The 16,351-nt window shown below is 47.1% G+C and overlaps 1 protein-coding gene across 4 annotated transcripts in view; it reads left to right on the forward strand.

The window, feature by feature from the left end:
* The first annotated feature begins 1,105 nt into the window (after nt 1-1,105).
* The window catches only part of FAT3 (FAT atypical cadherin 3), a 559,302-nt gene continuing 544,056 nt past the window's right edge, over nt 1,106-16,351 (forward strand). For all 4 annotated transcript variants that reach the window (XM_073336876.2, XM_073336917.2, XM_073336926.2 and 1 more), the window contains exon 1: nt 1,106-1,204. The gene's annotated coding sequence lies outside the window, so the exon portion shown is untranslated. The remainder of the gene's footprint in view (nt 1,205-16,351) is intronic.

Below are 16,351 nucleotides of genomic sequence, written 5' to 3' on the forward strand. Positions count from 1 at the left end.
AGGCTTCCTGTGTGGCCTTAGGTAAATCATTTAAGGAGGAATTTTTAAAAATGCCTAAGTGACTTAGGTTCCTAACTCCTATCCCATTGACTTTCACTAAGGCCTAGGAACTTCCCAAAACTAGGTACTTTTGAAAGTCTCAGCCTGTGTCTCTCAGTTCCTCATCTCTAAAATGGGGATACAAGCAGCTCCCTACCTCACAAGGGTGTTGGCAAGATAGACATTAAATATTGTTTCAGAGTAGCAGCTGTGTTAGTCTGTATTCGCAAAAAGCTGGTATTTTCCACTGAATGCATCCCATGAAGTGAGCTGTAGCTCACGGAAGCTGATGCTCAAATAAATTGGTTAGTCTCTAAGGTGCCACAAGTCCTCCTTTTCTTTTTATTAAATATTGCAAGCGAGTCAGCTATTGAGCATAGTATAGGACCATAGATAATGACTCATCACCCATAACTACCCGCCAGGGGATCGGGGTAAACAACAGTAAGGAGCAAGGGCCGCGGGATAAAAGCAGAAACACACTGGGAAGCCCTGTCCAGATCTCGGGCTTTTACAGTGCACCGTGTGGCTCGCCCTGCCACTGAAGGAGTATTGCATCGAGCTGAGGGTGTAGCCTTCCCTGCGCCGGTGGGATGGGTTGAGGCAGATGTGAGAGGCTGCAGGGTGGGTGTGTAGGAGCGCGGCAGCTGGGGATGGGAGAGAAGAACTCGTGAGGTCTGCCTGCTGTGACGGGAAGGAGGCAGGCGCTTGCGAGGATCCAGGGCGAGCCGTGTGTGTCTTTGAGGGGAAGAAGAGGCACCAGGGAGGCTGTGGAGAGCGAGCGTCTCTCAGCCGGGATGAGCGGACACAGAGGCTGAGCGTCTGTGTTCCCCAGAGAGCAGGCGGCAGGAGCGGGGTGAGTGTGGGTCTGTCTCTCTGCTAGGGAGAGGCTGGCAAGGGGAAGAAGAGGCGGCGACACGGGAGCGGGCTCTCCTCCCGGTAGGCTGCGCTGTGACCAGACCGGCGGGTTGGGATCGCCCCCTTCCCCCTCCGCTCAGAGCCCCCAGGCAGAGTCCGGAGCTGCGCGCCGAGCCTCCAGCCGTCTCCTCCCGGCTCCAGTCCCGGGCTGCGCGCTGCACCGGGAGGGCGCAGCGGGGCTGGCTCCCGGGCTCATGGAGACCGTGCAGCGGAGGAAGCCCCGGAGCTGATGCCGCTGGAGGGAAGGGTGCGGCGCCTTTGCTTCTTGGGGTTGGCCGGTCCCTTTGCAGAGCCGGGCGGGCAGGAGCGGGCTGGGGGATACGCGTGGAAACTTTCCACCTTGCAAACTTGCCTGGGCGTGCACAGCCCGCGCTGCCGCTAGCGTGGGACGCCGAGGAAGGTGCAGCAGCCCCAGTGCACGCTCCGAAGGGGCTCCGCGCGATAGGGAAGTTCGCATGTGCAAGTTGCAAAACTTAAACCGGTTCGGTTTTCGTAAAGCAGGAGAAACTCCCCTTAGGCCGATGCAAATTGCTGACCCCAGCCCGTCGGGTGTGTTTGATCTTTATCTGTAGCTCAGTGGCTCTCCGGGTGAGCTGTGCTTTTGCAAAGGGAGGAAGCAAGTGGGGTTCCCCCCCCCCCTGCAGTGCAATCCTGCTGCTAGTGAGTGTTCTCCTGCTTTGCACCAGATTTAAACACAGTCGGAGGCTGGGGCGCGGGGGAGTTTTCTGCTTATGCTGTTCAGCTGCGTTCGTTACTAGCCCAGCCGATCGCGGTGCCTGGCGGAGGCTTGCTGCTGCTCTGGGCTCTGCTCTGCTGCTCTCCGCGTGGAAGGGGAGTTCGCCTTCCGCAATCCCGTCTCTTCGCGGCGTGACTTGCTCGTTGGAGGTGCGGGGGGAAGGGGCGGTTACTGTGCTGCGCTTTGCATGGCTGCAGAGGGGGGTTTCCCCGGGAGGTGGCGGCGGGGCTGCTGCGGCCGGAGACCAGCAGAGAGAATCGCTCAGCTGCTCCCTGCTTGGGGGCTGGCAGCGCGGACTCTGCCCGGTGGGGGTCGCACAGGGGAAGTGTTTGCAATGGGCAGTGCTGGAGGGTGGGGGGAGGGGAGACTGCTCTCCCCGTCGCTCCCAATCGTGCCCTGGGGGCCGGTCGCTTTCGTTTGGATTTCTGCACGTTTGAAACAAGTTTGGTTTTTTTGCGGGGGGTGGGGGTGGGGTGAGCGTTGCAATAATCTCTCACCTCTCCCTTGGCTGCTGCCTGGGATCGGGCGGAGGGAACAGATCTCGCTTTGCCTTTGCGGTTAATGATTAGTTCAGCCTTTGTAGGGCAGCCGCAGGAGGGTTGCTGGGGCCTCGGACCGTTTCCATCCCCGCTGCATTGGTTTGCAAATGGGACTGAATTTCCATTTGCTAACATAAAGGAGCTAAAAGAAATCATCAGATGACCGTGTTTCCACTTGCTGGTAAATGTAGGCATGGAGCAAAACCTGCCCTAGTTTGGGGACTGGTAAATGTGGTTTTCCCACCCCTAACTTCTATGATTAGGAGACCGTTGTACTTCTTTTGCTATTTCTTGAACCCTGCCGGATTATTTACGGGGGCAACCCCCGCGCCCTTCCCCCAGTCGCTAAAGAGACGTATCGTTGTGTGCCTTGTATTTTGTTCTTGGTGGCTTCGTGCCCTTGCTTTGTTGTTTAGAGGATTAAAAGGTTTGACGATTGTCCTCAGTCCCAGATCCAATTAAAATAAATGCAAGTAAGCGGGACATAAAAGAAGGGAAAACTCCGATAGCTCTCCGGAGCAGCAAGCTTACCTTGTTCCAGAGACAATGCTCCGGGAAATGCGTGCGTTCCCTCTCTCCTCCTTTTCTCTCCCTTTGCATTGCTGTCAGACTCCGCCAGGAGCATCCTTTGCTCGGTGTTTGTCAAAAATCTAACTCGCCTCTCTCCAGGAGAAGATGTGTTCTCCACCGGCATAGTCACTGATAGTATGTAGCAGAGGCTTTACTTATGAATGGTCAGGTTCCTGGCGGAGGAATTAGCAGCTGAAAAAGAGAGAGCTCTGAGAATTAGGGAGGAGAAATCCTGCCCTGTTCGCTAACGGCTGAGGGGTGCCCTTGCTTTCAGTGGTCGCTTAGAAGCAGTTATATAGGGGGTATACACCGGAGCTGGGAAACCAGGGCGCCATGAAACAGCGAGGGTCCAGTTCTTGCTCCCCATTTTTGGTGACCCACAGCTTATCCTTTAAATTTAACCAAAGTTGCTCTTGTTTCCTTGAAGAAACCGTGTTGGTGGCGCTAGGAAAAGAACAGACGATCCCTCTGGAGCCAGTCTGTGGTCCCGAGAAGCTGCTGTGAAAGAGTTCACAGAACCGTGTGCCCAAAAGATGTTGCAGGCCGGCTGAGAAACCCAAATTAGAACCAATTTACTGGCGCTCCAGAAAGCAGCGAGGTAGCTCTGCTTCTTTCTTTTCCAGTGCCTGTGCATCTAGTGTTATCGCGGATAATCAGTAGGTTGCCTTGACTGTACTTGCCTTCAGATGTTAAGCTTTTTTTAAAGGGCAAGAGCCTTGCTTTCTAACTAAAAGTTGTATCTCTTGGAATCTTACTACCTATATAGTAACACCTGTTAACTAGCAATAAGGTGAGGGTGCCCATTGACCTGTGTGTTATGCTATTTTACTACTGTGATGACGGCCATATAAAACACTCGGTTCTTTCAGTGCAGTCCTTGTTTCTGACATAAGTGCATTATATTTTAACAAGTTACGTTTTCATTGTTGCCATTCTCCAGTACGGCAATACGACCTGATGTAACCTAGTTGATAGATTATGTCAAATAGAATGAAGTGGGCAATTATACCTGAGTAGGGTGTCTAGCCATTACTTGCTGATAGGATTTAGTAGCTCTTATTCCATTACGGACGTAAATATGTTTGGAGTTCTCAAATGTTTGTGACACATGCAAACAGTACAAATGTTGCTCAGATTAATAGTTTTCTTTTACTTGTATGAGAAAAATCTGTGGGGTAGGAGAGGATTTGTTATCCCAAGCAGTCCCAATACAGGATATAGAATACCTTTCATCTCTTGGATGCAGGTTTGAATCAAGCACAGGTCAGTAGTGACTAAAATTTTTGTTTTTGTGTTTCTTTTCTTTTCTTTTTTTTTACCATCTTATGGCTATTTGATGACTTATGTGAATGGTTTTGTGACTTGTCTCTAGTTCACATCACCAAAGCTGCTTGCACATTTAGCATCCTGATGGTTTTGGCTAGAAGGCCAAAGACAGAATGGGCAGGGAGACCGAACTACTAGACCAGTGGTGGAATCCTGCCTCAGCTGAAGTCAGTGGCAGTTTTGCCCCAGGCTTCAGTGAGACCAGAGTTTCACACTAGAAGTAATCTCTACTAGGCTGGGAGGCACAGTGGTATATAATGTGAAGAAGCTCTCACTGCTGCCACCCATGCTGTGTCTGTTCAGTGGCTCAACAGAAGATTTAAGGGAGACGGCGGGTGAGGTAATATCTTCTATTGGTCCAACTTCTGTTGGTGAGAGAGACAAGCTTTTGAGCTACACAGAGCTCTTCTTCAGGTCTGGGAAATGTACTAAAAGTGTTACAGGTAAGTACAAGGTGGAGCCACTTGTTTAGCAAGTAGTTAATGCATATTTCAAGGGATCATTCAAGGTGAAATGGCCCATTAACACTTCTCCAGTCCTAGGGGGGCAGGACAGGTGGGAAAAAACGGTGGTAGGGGGCTTAAGTAGGTTATAGATTGTTGTAATAAGCCATAAATCCAGTGTTTCTATTCAGCAAGCTCTCCGCAGACCAGGTTACAGCAACTCAAAGCAGCACCAGACCCTGCCAGAAGAACAGCAAAATCTGGAGACATATCTCCACCGCTACAGTACATCTACCCCCACAACACATCTTTCAAGATCCATTCCTATCACAACATGTGGTGTACCTCATCCCCCAAACAACTTTGTGGATGAAACCAGACAATCACTATGCCCTCACATGAACTCACACAGAAAAATAAGACAAAAATACCACATCACCTGTGTGGGAACACTTTTCACAAAGCCATCACTTTATATCTGACTTATCAGTCCTCATTCTCAAAGGAAACCTGCCCAGTACCTTCAAAAGACAAGCCCAGGAGTTGAAATTCATAACTTTGGTAGATACTAAAAATCATGGACTGAACAGAGATGCTGGATTCATGGCTCATGACAGCAATATATAACTCACTTAACCCCTCCCCCATCTTTTTTTTTTCTTTTCTCCCCCATAACTGCAGAGGTTAATGGGCCACTTCACCTTGAATGGTCCCTTGAAATGTGTGTTAACTACCTATGCTAAACAATCTGTTCCACCTTGTATTTAGCTGGGACACTCTGGGTATGTCTACACTGGCAGAGTTACAGCGCCGGCAGTTATCGCTCTGAAGGGAAACCGCTGTTGTGTGTTCACACTGTCAGCTGCCTGCGCAATAGCGTGTGCACACTTGTGGCACTTGCAGCAGTATTCGGAGCGGTGCACTCTGGGTAGCTATCCCAGACAGCATCTCTCCCTCTCCTGCCGGTAAGAGTTGTGGGAAGGCAGAGGGGGTCATGGGGCATCCTGGGTTCTGTCCCACGATGCGTTGCTTCGCATCCCAGCAGTCCCTGTGCTTCTGTCCACATTTGGCGCCATCTTTCAACGGTTTGTGTACTGAGCGCTCTGCCTCTTCGGTCTGTAGGAATGGATCCTGAACTGTCGACCAGTGTGCTGCTTGCTCTGACTAGCACGTCATGAGTGGCAGTGGAGCTATTCCTTAAACTACAAAGGCAAGAGGAGTGCGACATTGATCTCGCCACGCGTAGTAGCTATGACACGAGATTGCTTGTGGCATTCACGGAGGTGCTGACCACAGTGGAACGCCACTCTTGGGCTTGGGAAATAAGCACTGTGTGGTGGGATCACATCGTGATGCACGTCTGGGGTGACAAGCAGTGGCTGCAGATCTTTTGGATGAGGAAACCAACATTCATGGGACTGTGTGATGAGCTCCCCCCAGCCCTGTGGCACAAGGACATGAGAATGAGAGCTGCCCTGCCTTTGGAGAAGCCCATGGCGATTGCACTGTGGAAGCTGGCTACTCCAGACTGCTACCGATCGGTCGCTAACCAGTTTGGATTGGAAAAGTCGACGGTTGGACTCGTGTTGACAGAAGTGTTCAGGGACGTTAATTGCATCCTGCTGTGGAAGACCATGACTCTGGGCAACGTGACATTGTGGATGGCTTTGCACAAATGGGCTTCCCTAACTGTGGAGACGTGATAGATGGCACGCACATTCCAATTCTGGCACTAGACCACCTAGCTACCAAGTACATTAATTGCAAGGGGTATATCTCAATAGTTCTCCAGGCACTTGCGGATCACCGTGGGTGTTTCACAGTCATGAACGCAGGCTGGTCCAGAAAGGTGCATGACGCATGCATTTGGAACAGTGGCCTGTTCAGGAAGCTGCAAGCAGGGACTGTCTTCCTGGTCCAGAAGGTCACAGTAGGGGAAGTCAAAGTGCCCATTGTGATCCTGGGAGACCCAGCCTACCCTCTAATGCCGTGCCTTATGAAGCCATACATGGGGCAACTTGACAGAAGCAAGGAGCAGTTCAAAAACAGGCTGTGAAAGTGCAGAATGACTGTTGAGTGTGCATTCGGCAGTTTAAAAGCCCGCTGGTGCTGCCTTTATGGGAAGCTGGACCTGGCTGATGACAATATTCTAATGCTTATCGCCTCGCCGTGTGCTGTATGCTCAATAATATTTGTGAAGGGAAGGGTGAAAGCTTCAGTCAGGGCTGGACCACAGAGACTCAGCGCCTGGAGGCTGCGTTTGAGCCACCAGAGACCAGGGCTATTAGAGGGGTGCAACGCAGGGACATAAGGATCAGGGATGCCTTGAGGCAGCTATTTGAAACTGAAAGCCACTAATATTTGTTGCTGTGCTTGGGAATGCAGTGCTTATAATGCTAGGAGGTGATTGTGATTGGTGCAGACAATGTAATGTGAAGGTTTAACATAATTGTGGCTTTTCAGGGCTCTGTTTGCTTTCAATTAATAGAATAAAGATTGCTTTCAAACCAACACAATTCTTTTATTAAAAAACAACAACTGGAGGAGAGAGTCAAACCAAAAAAAAACCCTCAAGTGATGGGGATGGGAGAAGGGAGGGTCCCAGGACGGCTAAAGCTGTAGCTCACGATAGCTTATGCTCAAATAAATTGGTTAGTCTTAAGGTGCCACAAGTCCTCTTTTTCTTTTTGCGAATACAGACTAACACGGCTGTTACTCTGAAACCTAAAGATTTGTGTATGTCCAGGGATCATATCCAGCCTTCTCCTTTGGAGTACAATGCAGCGGGTACTGTACTTCAGCAGGGCCAAACTGCAGAGGGATGGGTGTTGAATGCAGTGGATAGTGGGAATCTGCAGTGGTGGACTGTGATGGGGGAGGAGTGGAATGCTGTGGGTACAGACGAGCCAGGAGGTAGATAAGAGTGTGGAGGTGGTGTCTGGGGGGTACATGGGAGTATCACCTGGAACGTGTCCTCTTGGCACTCCATAATGTTTAAGAGTCGCTCCGTGGCTTCATTCTGGTGTGCCGCATTCTCCTTTTGGTCTCTCTTCTTGCAGTTCTGCCACTCCTTCAATTCCTATTTCTCGGCCACAGAGTGCATCATAACACCACACAGAAAATCCTCCTTAGTTCTTCTTGGCCGCTTTCTAATTCTGCAACCTGTTCAGCCTCCAGAAACAAAGAGGGAGGCTGGGCTCCCACAGTCATCTCTCTGAAGTTTAATTGCAACATTTTATAGCAGCAGTATTGTTTGCAACACAGACAACACTGATTCAGTGCTTTAAAACACAGCCAGTACTCACACACCTGTCACTAACTGGCTGACCCCAGGCAAGCACATATGAGCGACAGGACCCCCAAAATAGTGAGTAGTCGCAGGGGCAAGGTAGATCACTCTTCCCAGCCCCTGCTGTACACTGGGCATGTGGCTCTTGGGGAGAGGCAGCAATGTAGGGGGGCCTGATAATCATTCCTGTCCCCACACTTTCCAAAGGATGTGATCATTATGGAAGATATCTCGCTGCTGAGGGTGAGCAGGAAATCATGGGAGGGTCTTCTCCAACACTGCGGCTTCCACCCCGGCCTCTATGTTGCTCGCCTGTGTGCAGAAATGGTGTTCTCGCCCCTCCAACCATGATGGCACAGTGGCACGGGAAAGTTACCGTTAATAGGGCAAGAAACAAAGCAGCTCTGCCAAAGAACCCAGGGCAGCGGATTGCCCAGTATCTCCATGAGAGTTTTGCTGAAGATCTCTGAGGCAGATTCCTGTGAAGTGAGGAAGTCAATCAACAGCCTGTTCCGCTGCTTAGACGCGGCATGCGGCAGGAGACAAGCCTGCTTTCTGCAGCCCTCCTGCCCCCAACAACTCGCTTCAGCGATTCCCAAAATCAAATCCACTTACCAGGGGCCTCCTCTCCTGTTTGCGCTTCACCAATCTCCGACAGCTGTGACTGGCTAGCCTCTTCCGGGGTAGAAAAGAGCTCCTGGCTGCATGCATCTCTGACCTCCGAGTCATCATCTGCCTCTGGGTCCCCCTCCACATCCTCGTCCAAGATTTCCTCCTCCTGGCTCAGTCCACTCTCGACTGGCATGCGAACCACTGAAGTATCTACAGGGGTCTTCACAGTGGAGGTGAGGTCACCGCTGAGTATTGCGTCCAGCTCTTTGTAGAACCGGCAGCTCGTGGGTGCAGCTGCGGAGCAGAAGTTTGCCTCCTGCACCTTCTAGTAGGCGTTCCGCAGCTCCTTCACTTTGACCCGCACTGCATTGTGTCCCGGTCATGGCCCCTTTCTGTCATGCATCATGAAATCTGTCTGTAGGTATCATAACTCCTATGACTGAAGAGCAGCTGGGAGTAGACAGCCTCCTCTCACCAAATGCTTATGAAGTCCAGCTTGGCTTTGCTCCAAGTGGGGGATCGCCTGGTGCGTGGAGCAGGCATGGCCTCCTGGAAGGATGCGCTGAGACTGCTGCCCGGGTCACAGAACAAACAGGAAGGGGACTTTTACATTTGCAAAGGAATTTACGGGGTGGGGATGACGGTTGGTCACCTGAGGGCAGGGCAGTAGAGTTCAAACCGATGACCAGAGAGGCAAGAACAGGCATTGTGGGACACCTCCTGGAGGCCAGTTGCAGCGCTGTCATCGACCACAGTGTCTACATTGGCACCACAGTGCTGTAGCCCTGGCACGGAAAGCTGTACGCCTCTCGTCGGGGAAGTCTCTTGGGTTGTCCAGCTAGTGCTTTTCACAAGCACAGTTCCAGGTTGGGTTAGAGTTACCTTTTCAGTTGGAATGTGGGGTTTCAGTAGGTTTTTACAGTATTCAGTGCACAGACGCTGACTTTGTCATTTGCCTGGGGGTGCTCGACTCCTGCTCTGCCCCAGGTCCCACTCCTCCCCTTCACCCAAGGCCCTGCCCCGTGTCTTCCTTCTGAGGGAAGGGGAGGAGCTGGTTGATGGGCCGCGCCGGCAGGCAGGTGGTGCTGTGGGGGTGGGGAGAAGCTGACTGGCATGGCCCCTGGTGGGTGCTGAGCACCCACTCTTTTTTTTTTTTTTTCCTGTGGGTGCTCCAGCACCTATGATTCAGCGGAAGAGAGGAGAATTTGAGAGAGCAGAACAAAAATTGTGATGGGACATTGCATATAAATGTTACCTTTTGTGGAAAAGTTTTCACAGAAGTGGAAAATGAAATATTTACGTGAGTTTTTCTGTTTTTAATTCCTATATAGAGAGTTTTTCATTTAGGTTCAAACAGTGTTTGTGCAGTGCATTCAGCCCAGATAATGCTTCATTGTGGGGTTTGCACAAGAATTAAAAGTAAAATTGATAACAAACAAAGATGAGTGCATTTTGGAATTCAGTCAGCGTTCATTTTGGAAAAGTAAATTTCTTTTAAAGAAAAGCTTGAGCAGGTTTATGGAAATTAAGTGGCTTTCATAAAAATAAAGGTATTTGTTTAAAAAATGCAATTTATACCCTGTTAGTATCTCTCTTCATCATGTTTGTGAAAAAAAAATGTGACTAAAAGAGAGTGATCCTGATTCTCCTTTCACTGAAACCATTGGAAGGTCCTGGTCTTGCGTTATTCAAGTCAATGGGTATTTGTCATTAACTGAGGTGGGAGTGGGAGCAGAAGCAGACCCTAAATTTGGTGCAAGTCCATTGAAGTCTTTGGAGTTGCGCCAGTGCAAAACAGGTTTGAGATCAGAATTGAGCCCGTTGACTGTGTTTATGCTGTTGCTACACAAAGGGCAATACGGCAGTGAGAGACTGATGAGGTCCAGTATTGTGCTACTTTTCCCTGGGCTGCACTGACTCCTAGTTCATTTCTGAGTGCAATGCAGGGAGTTGATTTTGATCTCGAAAGTCCTTTGTGGTGTGGGTTATGTGACTCCTGAAGACCATTCCCTTCCTTGTGTTCTGACCTGATCGCTGATATCAGCTGGCACGCTCCGCTCCAGCCAACAGTCTTAGATCTCGTAGCCCTGGGAGCCAGAGGCAGGTCACTTACAGTGGCTGGCTAATGGCTCTGACAGAGTCCTCTGTTTGTTGATTTTCGAGGCCAGCTGCAAAGTTTATTTATGTTCTGGGTGAAATCTTGACCCTACTGAAATCAATGGGGAAAAAAAACAAACAAAAAAACCCAACTGACTTCAATGAAGCCTGCATTTCACTCTCTGTTTTTCCCTGAGGAGGGGGTGATCAGGTGTGCTCTAATTACTGGGCCAAACCAGTAGTTGGGTGCACAGCACCTCCTGCAGGAGACGTTTGAGTAGCACCTTTTCCAGTAGGCGTGCTCAGAGGCTGCTGACCAGATATGGCCCCACATGCGATTTAGGCAGCTGAAGATGCCTCATTCTGTGGTTCATGAATCACTCTGGGGCTTAGGTGGGAGGGAGACAGCAGTGTACATGCTCTGAGGTCCAAGGGAATTTCTACTTGAAAAACTTAGGTGCCAAGTGCAGTTAGGTACCTACAAGGTTCGGCAGGAGTTTTGTGGATTGCAGTGGAGCCAAACTTGGGGGTCAGGCCCCTAAACTCCTTTGTGGATCCCACCATAGATGGCTCTTCTGACCTGAAATTCCCTTCCAGCTTCAGTTAACTGGGTGGATTTTTTTGGACTGTAAAAGGGGTGTACCATTATTTACAGATTTTGTAGCTGATCCTTAAACGTATTGGATTCTACAGGTGGAATTTTCAGAAGTTCTCAGAGTTGGCTAATTCTTCCATTGAAGTCAAGGGGAATGTCACCATTGACTGCAGTGAGAGAACAGTTAGGCCAATGCTGAGAGATTTTGGAAATCCCTTTGTGTGTGTTCCCAGGAAAATTGCATAGCAATTTTGGTTTCAGCCTCGAATAGCATCTGGACTTGAGGGAGTGAAAGGTGGGGAGAGGAAGTAGCTTTGATGATTTTCTTGCAGTGCTGGTAAGAAATGGTTTGTTTTCCACCAACTCAGAAAATATGTAAATCAACTTGCTGATACTTGTATTGTGCAAACCAGTTGTAAATAGCATTTTGTGTCCTGTTCTTCCACCTTCCCTTCTACCCCCCCCGATTTGAAAGATTATTCCAGCTGTTGAATGAAGCATAGTTAGAAAAGGTAGCTGTGAGTTTAATTGTAGCTTCAGGACTTGAACTAAATCAAATTCCAAACAATCTGATAAAAATTACAGCCACTTGAATGTTGTTAAAGGTTAGAAGTGAGCCATCTCGAGCGGAGCCATTAGTGTTTCACATTTTGAAGTAAAGGAGGTTATTAATACTACTAAATAACATTGAACATACGTTTTGTGTTATAACCATCTGAGCACTTCTCAGGGTAATGCAGATTAAATTTAGTGACAAGTGCATATAATGACGGTATAAACGTCCATTTTGCCGTCAGATATGTTGCACTGTTTTTTTTTTTAAATGTTAAGCATTATGATGTTTCACATTGCTTATACGAATTATGGCATCTAGAGAGTCTTAAACTAGGCTATTTATGTTCTGCCATTGGGTGAAATGTTCTGTTGACTCTTCAGATTGAAATGTTGAGCTAATAATTTTGATGTTTACATGGCTATTTTTAAGACTGGGATTCAGAATTCATTGCTAGGTTTCCTTTAAGTGGCGATTAAATAACGGCAACTCACGCTGTTATTGGTTGAGTTATGTGGAGTCATGTAAGCTGTGAATCATGTAGCATGATTCCGTGCGGGAGTAGGGTTGTCAGCTGCTATTTCTTTGGAATAACCTCTTTATAGATTTTTTTTCTTTTCTTTTTTCTGCAGTGCAATGCATACTAGAGAGAGGTTGGCAGTAAATATGGACCCAAAACTGAGATTTTGTGTATACGCCTTTTTTCCCATAGCTTTGTTATAGTATTTTATAGTTGTGGTCCAAAGGCTAGAATTTAGCTGAGATCTTCAGGGGAGCCTAACTCCCTTGGGCACCTTGAAAATCTCAACTTGCTTCTTTGTATCGTCAGTGTTTTGGATAGTCTGTGTCACTTTCTGTACTCTCGTTGTCCCTGAAACTTTAGTGCATGTCATTGTTACCTCTTTTGTACTGGCCGCAACTCAAAAACTTCTCTCCCAGCTAGCAGGTATGAAGTTTCCCTAGTGAATAAGGTGGGGAAGCAACACCAACTATGCAAAAATATATGAAGCTGAAGGTTTTTCATCACAGACCTGGATGGGAACAGAGAGGAAAAGCAATTGCTTTTTTCCAGTGGCCCAAGGAAGGCTTCAATTTTATCAGAGACCTTACCAGCTAGAGGCTGATATGAAAGATGGTGCATTCTGGTAAGAATCCCATTGCCTTCACCACTTCCCAGAAGCCTTGGGTTAGGTACGGCTGGGCTGTTCAGGGCTCCTGCATCTCACCTGGGCAGTGGGGCTTCCCTCTCCTTTTTTATATCTGTGGTTGACATATAGGTTTAGTCCCCAGTTAGGGAATGCTGGTTTTGCTGGCCTTTCAGTTTCTTTTTTTAAAAAAAACTTACAGCTGATACAGAATTCTGCTGCTCCTTTAATTTGTTTTGATTGGCTCATTATTTGTGCAGTTAGATTAGTTGCCTTTTAAAATTGGGAAGTGTTTTTAAAATCTTGCCGTCAATTTTCAATGTTTTAACGATGTTCCCTCCAAATTGTTAGTGCGCTTTGGTTCAGATTTGTGCTACTTGCCATTTTTTTAAGGGCCTTTCTTAAACTTGACCTCCTTGTACCTTCTGTTTGCAGTTTCCAGCGACTTGGTGCTGCTCCTGTTTTGCTGGGGGGTCTTTAGCCTATGCTGTTTGCACAGCAGAATATTTCAAAACACAGCTGAAGTCTCTCTCAGGGTAGTTTTATCTGATTACTGAAAAGCACTTGGATATGTATAATTAGTGCTACATGTATGTACTCTGTGCCACCTAGAGGAAGTCTTCGCCCAGACATGCCATTGGGTCAGGAAAAACTGGAAAGGACTATATATTTAAAGGGTTTTGTAATTAATTGGTTCCCCTCAGGCTGAAACAAGCTTCCTTGCCGGTGTCCCTTTGTGCCCAGTTTAGATTCCCTGTACTATAGGCTTGGGCACAGAAATGTGCTGCAGAATGGTAGGTGTGCCTTAAAGCAGGAGGTTGCAGTATTTGGTTCCTTTTTCGCTCCTCCTCCCCAACCTGAACCATATTTACCTCATGGGTCACAATTGAACACCGTTGTCTTCCTGTGTACACAGAGAAAGGTCTGAAATGATTGTTAAATGTCTATGAAATATCAATTGACTTGCTACTGATTGCAGACATGGATTGGAAGGGTAGGAGGCTAGGCGAGGGAGTCGAAATGTGGAGGAATAGCAGTCCAGGAGAGAGAGAGAGAGATTGTGTATAGGGTGTTACCTGGTCTTGGAACCAGGGGAGGGCAGCTGGAAGAGGGCAGGAAGCTGGCAATGGCAAGGCTTTGGGTGTAATGGATGGATTTGGGCGGGAGGGTTAGCTCAGTGGTTTGAGCATTGGCCTGCTAAACCCAGGGTTGTGAGTTCAATCTTTGAGGGGGCCATTTAGGGATCTGGGGCAAAAAATGGGGATTGGTCCTGCTTTGAGCAGGGGGTTGGACTAGATGACCTCCTGAGGTCTCTTCCAACCCTGATATTCTATGATTCTATGATATCTACAGAAAGGGGCATAGAAGGGAGCTGAGTGGGGGACATGAAGAGGAACAGTGATAGGAAGAGACTCTCATCCATGTTAAGCGTAAAATTTTCTAGATTTTAAAACTTTAACCACCTAAAGTTTTCAGTGTGGATAAAGCAGTGTAAGTAATCATAGAATCATAGAATATCAGGGTTGGAAGGGACCCCAGAAGGTCATCCAGTCCAGCCCCCTGCTCAAAGCAGGACCAATTCCCAGTTAAATCATCCCAGCCAGGGCTTTGTCAAGCCTGACCTTAAAAACCTCTAAGGAAGGAGATTCTACCACCTCCCTAGGTAACGCAATACTGTTTGGAGTATTAGTTGCGCTAGTTTAAAACGCACTTTCAGTTTTCTTTGTCTTTAATTGTATTTGCAAGCAGAAAACTTGTTTGTGTGTGTATAATATCTGGGAAGCAGTGTGGTCTAATGGGTAGGGAATCCTGCTTAGAGTATCCCTCAAATTTCTAGCTCCAGGGGTGACTTGGGCAAGCCACTTAACTTCTCTCTGCCGCAGTTATTTTATCTGCAAAATGGGGATACTAAGGCTTGCCTGGCTTTCTTTGTGTAAAGCACGTTGGAATCTTCACAAGAAAAGAGCCGCCCATGCTCACTGTGATTAGCAGACTAAGGCTATTGGAAAATACTTTTTCATATAAGCCCAGTCTGATTTTCACTTGTACTTGTTTACATTTGAAAGTCGAGTTGTAAATGTGCTTCAGTAAGTTAAACATTAATTTGGAAGTGAACTCTTTCAGTCACTTCAGAGAGATCTTCAGTTTTATTATTTCTCCACTCTATAAATACGTTTCTTACCCAGAGTGGTTTTTAAAACAAATCTAGCATTCCATCATTCCTGCAGGCATAGCTGATCGTTCACTGTCTGCTTGAACTGCACACGCTGCCCAGAGTTGGTCTTTCTGATGTACTTTGAATCTGCATGAAAAGGATAACTGGCAAGAGAATGATTTAGAAACATCCTCTAATGATCTCTTCTTGTGCATATACTCTACCCACCCGCCCCCTTTTTATTTTTGCACAGGCTAGTGTGTATTTGGTCTGTGAATGAGAATTCTACTGGAGAAGAGCAATATGCCAATATGGAAGACACATCCCACATATATTGAAAAGTAATTTGTTTCCTCATTGCCAGATGCTAAGGAAGAGTTCACTCTTTGGGAGCAAGCTTACATTCTTACTCATTTGACTTAATTGGAACAATTCATATGAATAATGCTTGCAGAATCAGATCTTTATTAGAAACAATATAGGGCATAGTCCATTAAAGCGCTCTGTGTGCAGAGCATTTGTAGGACTGGGTTCATAAATATTATTGCAATATACTTTTATGAAGTAAGTAAAGCTGTGCTTAAGTGATCTTAAAGTTTTTAAAGTCACTGATGATACAATCCAAGATGTACAGGGTGAATTTTATGGGAGCGTTTTACTTGTTGTACTGAGTGCATAAACATATTTCTTGCTGAAAGTTAAAACTTTTCTGAAAGTTAATAGAACGATTTAGAACTTATTCTCATCTCAGTTGACTGTTTGTAAATCTAGAGTCAGTCTTTTGACATTAGTGGAGATGCTTCAGATTTACTGCAGCGTAACTGAGATTAGAATCTTTAACACGTTTTCATGTGTTAGTTTCTCTGCCAGAAGAGGCTAGATGACTTAACCTTGTACTTATCAGGTTGAGTTTCACAGCAAAATATTTAGCAGTAACGATAGCAAATATTTAAAAACATTAACCTGAATTTTAATTTAGGGCCTAATACTGTGCTTGATTATGCAACTCCTACAGAAGACAACAGGAATTACAATACATGGGTACGTCTGAGGATAGACTTTAGCCCTATCTATAGTACTGTGCAGTGGGAGAGCTAGTAAAGCGTCCTTCTAAAGCAAGATGGTTTGTGGCATGGCATTTGATCAAGTATGTCTTACTAAAACCAAAGTAAGGCCCTGTAACCAAAGAAAAAACGAAACATTTGAAGAGTCTCTTCTGTTAGGACCATTGCCATGTTATTTTTTTATAAAGTGAAAATGTTGAATTAGTTTTGGATGCGGTTGCTAGGACAGATTTATTTTGTAGCTCTTTCCTTCCTTCCCTCCCTCCCTCC

This window comes from Lepidochelys kempii, chromosome 1 (genome assembly GCF_965140285.1).
Source record: "Lepidochelys kempii isolate rLepKem1 chromosome 1, rLepKem1.hap1, whole genome shotgun sequence".
NCBI lineage: Eukaryota > Metazoa > Chordata > Testudines > Cheloniidae > Lepidochelys > Lepidochelys kempii.